This window comes from Polypterus senegalus, chromosome 7, assembly GCF_016835505.1.
Source record: "Polypterus senegalus isolate Bchr_013 chromosome 7, ASM1683550v1, whole genome shotgun sequence".
NCBI classification, from domain to species: domain Eukaryota; kingdom Metazoa; phylum Chordata; class Cladistia; order Polypteriformes; family Polypteridae; genus Polypterus; species Polypterus senegalus.
The window spans coordinates 18,056,097-18,063,226 of record NC_053160.1 but is presented as its reverse complement, the minus strand read 5'-3'; positions in this window follow the sequence as shown (position 1 = coordinate 18,063,226).

The following is a 7,130-nucleotide window of genomic DNA, read 5'->3' as shown; positions in this document are numbered from 1 at the left end:
CAGGGCAAGGGAGACACCTGCAAGTTGGGAGCTGACCATTTATTTTGTTAGAGAGGCCTCTTGCCTTGTTTTGAGTTTCTGTGAGTTGAGATGTGAGACGAGGTCGTCATGCCCTCTGAGGAAGCAAGCAGGCAAACTTTGTTTGAGAAATGCAGAAGCAATTTATTGAATTATAATTAGGCAGTCCAGTTTTCATACATGGGCCTTTCTGATCTCAACTTAATTGTTACTAGGCTGTGAGAATGAAGGGAGGGGTAATCAGGTGAAGCTTATCGCCCGATGGCAAAGATGACCTGCCAACAAGAATATTGTTAGGAGGAGGTCTGGAACATTAGGTGATTGTTATGGGTAGAAGTGCTGAGTGGGGAAAACATAGTGGGAACCTCTATACAGTAGATGATGGGAAACTAGTCTGGGAGGGGGCATTTTGAGATAAGAATTGTAATATATTTGTGGCTCTCTGGATGCTCAGGGCTCAGCTCAGTTTCACGTAATTGGATTGAGTCAGTGTATTTGTTTATTGCAATAAACTAATTACTCTGTTTGCCTATCTTTCGACTCATAGAGCCTTCTTTCAAAGTGAGAATCTTCGGTGTATTTTATGCTTCCACACTATCCTTGAGTGGACCAGACAATCCCAGACTTTATTATCATAAAACACGTGATTAGACACCTGAAGATGGCAGTTTACAGATGCTTACCATCCTATCTAACAGAGCATGAGGGGATCTGTCAGGAGGAATGAGATAAACTTCCCACGTCCAGGTGTGCAAAGCTGGTAGAGAAAGTAATGCCAAACGCACCCCAAGGAGACGTGGTTGCTCCTCCGAAACCCCCTCTTAAACATTTTTTTTTTTTTACCTCCTCTTCGCTCAGTCAGCTGCTATATTGCTGCTGCTGCCATGCCACGGCGCACTTCTGTCATATCACCTATGTCCATATATTTGATCTCTTTTCGCTTTTACCTTTTCATCAATATCACATTAAAGTTTGATTCTGTGTTTTGAATTACATCGTGACAATGCAACGTATAACTGCCCGTTTCTCTACAAGAAATGTGTCTGATAATAGCATTCACACAAATGAAAAATGATTGAACCATGTGCATGGTTGTAAATGTTTTAGATGTGGGCAGGACTTTTCCAAATTTCTTTGCATAAGCTCTTGTCTTGCAGGGCTTGAAATTTTCTCTTGCGGGATTTCATTTTTACCAAACAACAAATCTTTTAATTCTTACGGATATGCCTCTTCATTGGAAAGTAACACTACTTTTCTGTGATGGCAACACAAATTAGATGATCTACAAGTCTCTGACTTAAAGTTTAAATCCGAACAATATATTCGATCTCTTTTCACTGTTCCATTATTTCACCGAATACTAATTTCCATTTCTTTGCGCTAATTCAGTCTTTACTATCCTTTTCTTGAGACTTTCGAATTTTCGTACTTCCATTATCTGTAACCTGGTCTGAATGTGTACTGTGCCAACGTTTTTGAATTCTTTACAAAGTTCTATTTTGTCATCTACACTTTGTCTTTTGTTTCTGGCCCCGAGCGTGGTTAAATCTGTTGGTACAAAGTCTCGTCTCGCGGGACATGAAACTGTCTCTCTGAGAAAATCATGTCGCGTCTCCGTCCAAGATTTTTTTATAATAGAGAGATAAAAAGTTACTGAAATGTTTGTTTTCCTTTACAAAGACCACAAGGAAAGAAATGTGCTTTCATTTTTTTTTTTTTGGCCAAGGTCCGGCTTACTTGTCTGAACTTATCATGACTTACAAACCAGAGTGCACATTAAGATCTCAAGATGCTGGTCTGCTTATGATTCCAAGGATTAATTAAATAACATTGGGAGGTCGAGCTTTTAGTTACAGGGCCACTAAACTGTGGAATGGTCTGCCTGCTACTATAAGAGATGCCCCTTCGGTCTCAGCTTTTAAAACCCGGCTGAAGGCTCACTAATACAGTTTAGCACACCCTGACTAGAGCTGCTGATTAACTGTACAGACTGCATCTCTTTTTTTGGTCATTAGCACTAAAACATAAGTAACATGATAGTTATAATTTGTTACTAACCCTCACCTATTCTGTTTCTCTTCTCTGTACTCAAATGTGGCACTTGGTGCCACTACCAACCTGCCAAGTTGTTTTGCATGCCTAAGGTAAAGTCATCCCTGATGGAGGATCGCATGAATCATCGGGTAGAGGGGTCTTTTCATCGGATTGGCTGGCCCAGCGCTGACTCAGCTGTGGAATGGCTAAATGGGGGAGGGACCTTGATGGCCGAGGTCTCCAGGACTCTAAACAAATCCAAACCATATTATGTGATATCATCTACTGTTAAATTCTGCTCCGTATTTGTAAAATCTTTATTTTTATACTGTATTGAGGATTTGTTCTGTTCTGTGTATTGTGTTGTGTTGACCCCCATCTTTTTGACATTCACTGCACGCCCAGCCTACCTGGAAAGGGGTCTCTTTTTGAACTACTTTTCCCTAGGTTTCTTCCATTTTTTTCCCTACAAGGGTTTTTTTGGGAGTTTCTCCTTGTCTTCTTTGAGAATCAAGGCAGGGGGCTATCAAGAGGCAGGGCCATTGCGGCACTTGTTGTGTGATTTTGGGCTATACAAAATTAAATTGTATTGTTTTGTATCGTATTGTATTACTGATAAAAATAAGCAATATGTTGTTGCTGCGGCTCACAGTTACAACAATAGTGTTGGATGTGAGGTTGGAAGAATTTGCATCTACAGTCATGAAAATATGAATAGTAAAATAAGCATTAGAAGTAACACCCTGGCTCACTCTGGCATAATGATTTGAAAACTAATGCTGCTAAGTGGATTGATAATAAATAACCACAGGAGATGCAGATTAGGAAAAGGTCTGGAAAGGATTTTAATTGGATAAAACAGATGAAAGATGAGCAAGGTGTGGTCTTCAGTGAGCATGACAGGATCAAGAACAGAAGGATGAGGTACTTTGAAAAGTGCTTGAATGATGAAAATCCGAGAGTAGTAATTGGGGATAGAGACCCAAATGAAGGGCTAGTACCAAGAATAAGGAGAGAGGAACAAAAGGACACACTGAAAAGAGTGAAAGATTGAAAGGCAACAAGACCAGATGAACTTCCAGCAGAAATGTGGAAATGTTTAGAAGAAGATGAAGTAGATGTGTTGTGGGATCTAATGCAGAAGATCTATGAAAAATACAAAATACCAGTGGAGTGGAGGAACGGTCTGATTGTTTGTATTTATAAGGAGAATGGCGATATTCAGGATTCTGGAAACTTTAGAGGGATAAAGCTGATGTCACACACAATGAAAATTTGGAAAAGGGTTATAGAGAGAAGATTCAAGGAAGTGACCACCATAGCAGAGGAGTAGTTTGGCTTTATGCCAAGGAGAGGAGCAACTGATGCAGTCTTTGCACTGAGACAGTTGATAGAGGAGCATGAAGAAAAATAGAAAGGTTTGCATGTGGTGTTTATTGATTTGGAGAAGGCTTACGATGCAGCACCACATCAAGAGGTCTGGAAGTGCAAGAGAGAGAAAGTATGTGTGGATTGTCCAAGATATGTTAGAGGATTTGTCAGCTGCATATTCATGCTGTGAATCTTCTGTTCTACCACATCCCTAAGGCGTTCTGCTGGGTTCAAATTTGGTGACTAGGAAGGCTGCTGAAGAACACAGAACTCATTGTCATGTTTAATAAATCAGTTTGAGATGACTTTTGCTTTGTGACACAATGCATTATCGTTCCAGGAGCAGCCATTAGAAGATGGGTGAATTGTGACCATAAATAGATGCACATAGTCTGACACCATACTGAAATATGCCATGGCAGTCAAGAGATGATTGATTGGTGCTAACAGGCCCAAAGTGTGCCAAGAAAATACTTCCCACACCATCACACTACCACCACCTGCCTGGATTGTTAACACAATTCAAAGTGGGTACATTGGCGCCTGCTTTCTGTGTGCCTCAGCAGAAATTGAGATTCCTCAGACCAGGTTATGTTTTTTCCAGTCTTCAGGTGTCCAGTTTTATTGAACATGTGTCCACTGCAGGCCTCAGCTTTCTGTTCTTCTCTACAATTGATTGTCTGCTAAGCCCAGGTCACTCAATGGAATGCTTCCAAAAAACATCCAGTGAAACTTGTGAGACGTTTGCTATATTTTCTAATGAAAAAAAATAATGATATTAGAAATAATATAGTATATCTCCCCAATACTGATCCTCTTAAACCCCAGTACTCCATTATAAACTAATTAAATTATTTTACCAGGATATATTTACCTGATTTACATAAAATCATTTCTCAACTGAGACGCCTCCACCTGCGTCCTTGACCCAATACCAACAAGTTTTTTTTCAAAGAAGTATCTGGCGTGCTAATTGATAGTATTCTTGACATAGTAAACCTGTCATTAGATACGGGGGTCTTCCCAGACTGTCTTAAGACTAGTGTAGTTAAACCCCTACTCAAGAAAAATAATCTCGACCCCTCTGCTTTTGAAAGTTTTAGACCTATTTCTAAGCTGCCTTTCTTAAGCAAAATCCTAGAGAAGGCAGTCATTATGCAGCTAAACGACCACCTCAATAAACATGCTATTTTTGATAAGTTTCAGTCAGGATTTAGAACAAATCACAGCTACAGAAACTGCACTTACTGGTAAATGCAGACAGGGGCTGTTTATCTGTTCTCATCCTTTTAGATCTGAGTGCCACATTTGATACCATTGACCACAGTATTCTTATGAATCACCTTAGTCAGTGGGTGGGTCTCTCTGGCAGTGTCTTAAATTGGTCTGAATCCTACCTGGCAGGTAGAAAATTCTTTGTTAGTTGTGGTTATTATACTTCAAAGACATATGATATTCTATATGGTGTTCCACAAGGCTCTATCCTGGGTCCGCTGCTCTTTTCGATTTACATGCTTCCGTTAGGTCAGATTATCTCGGGGCATAACATGAGCTACCACAGCTCTGCTGGTAACACACAACTGTATTTATCAATAGCATTTGATGACCTCGACACTCTTGATTCACTGACACAATGTATTACTTGTGTTTCTGAACAGATGAGTAGTAATTTTCTCAAACTAAATAAGGAGAAAACAGAAATTTTACTGATTGGCAAAAATGGATCTAATGAGGGTATTAGAAATAAACTTGATGCATTAGGATTAAAAGTCAAGACGGAGGTAAGGAATTTAGGGGTAACTATTGACTCTGACCTGAATTTTAAATCATGTATTAATAAGATTACTAGGACAGCATTTTTTCATTTAAGAAATATAGCAAAAGTTACACCTTTTATAACATGGCAAGATGCTGAGAAATTAGTTCACACTTTTGTTGTCAGTCGGCTAGTTTACTCTAACGCTCTCCTCTCAGGACGACCCAAAAAAGATATCAATCGATTGCAACGAGTGCAGAATGGAGCTGCTAGAATCTTAAAAGAAAATCCAAGCACATCCCTCCAGTTCTGATGGCACTACACTGGTTACCTGTGTCATTTAGAATTGACTTTAAAATACTGCTTATGGTTTATAAAGCCTTAAATAATCTCACTCCATCTGATTTTTAAGAATGTCTTTCACCTTACACTCCAAATCACATCCTTCCATCCATCCATTTTCCAACCCACTGAATCCAAACACAGGGTCATGGGGGTCTGCTGGAGCCAATCCCAGCCAACACAGGGCACAAGGCAGGAATCCAATCCCGGGCAGGGTGCCAACCCACCGCAGGACACACAAAAACACACCCACACACCAAGCACACATGAGGGACAATTTAAAATTGCCTATCAAATCACATCCTTAGATCTTCAAATGAGTGTTTGCTTATTATTTCAAGAGCTAAAATTAAAAGAAGTGGTGAGGTGGCCTTCTGCTGTTATGCACCTAAAATCTGGAATAGCTGACCGATAGAAATTCACCAGGCTAATACGGTGGAGCACTTTAAAAAGCTGCTGAAAACACATTACTTTAACATGGCTTTCTAATAGCTTCATTTTAGTTTAATCCTAATGCTCTGTATTTTCAATTATCATTATCAGTCATGATGGCTCCGAAATATGATTGAGGTCATTTATGTTAGGTAGAATGCCTAGAGAGGGCTGGGTGGTCTCGTAGCCTCGAACCCCAGCAGATTTTATTTTTTTCTGTCCTCCCTGGCTGTCAGACTTTACTTTTATTCTATGTTAATTAGTATTGCCTAATTTTATTATCTTATATGTTTTGTCTTTGTTCTTTTTCTTTATCTTGTAAAACACTTTGAGCTACATCATTTGAATGAAAAATGTGCTATATCAGCTGTTCTCAAACCTTCGTATTTCGCATCTGTCCGTCCAACCCATTTTTTTCCTGGAATAATTCTGCGCCCCCTGCATAATATAAGATAGAAAATGGATGGACAACTAACAAAGGTATGATACTCGTGCTGTGTCGCGGTATCCTATCATTTTTACTTCCATAAGATTTGCATGTCTTCGGCTAACTTCGAAGAAATATTTGCAATTTATTTTTTTTAAGTGCTTTAATAACTGTTAAAATGCCTTGTGTGGTTTTTAGTAGTAATTCGAATCCCAAAAACAAACAATAAATTATTTATTCTAATTTAATATTTTTTTATTTAAAGAAAGGATTAAATATTAATTTTTAAAAATCTCGTAAACGAGGACACAGATGAAGTCAATCTGCGCGAGACGAACGTAATTTCGTCCGACAAATATTAGTTGTATCATGAAAATAACCCAATACGCAGTAAATTATTTAACTCGATTTAACAATATTGGCTACGCTGCCAATGTGGTGCAGTCGCGCCGCATTATCACCTGATCTACTGTTACCTGAATGTTCGCGACAGATACCGATACGTCTTGAACTTTCTGGATTCAAAATACGCGACTATAAAAACGGCAGCAGCGGGCGCCGCTCGTCATAGAAACAAACTTCAAATAGAAAAGGAGCTCAGAGTGTCTCGAATCTCGAATATCAAACCAAACCTGGACAGGCCGTGTACTTTAAAGCATATTAGTCATTAGGTCTATGCCTTAGAAATGTTTTATTTTAATTTTACTAATAATGCATTAGTTGTGATTATATGCTTGCAAATTTAAATTT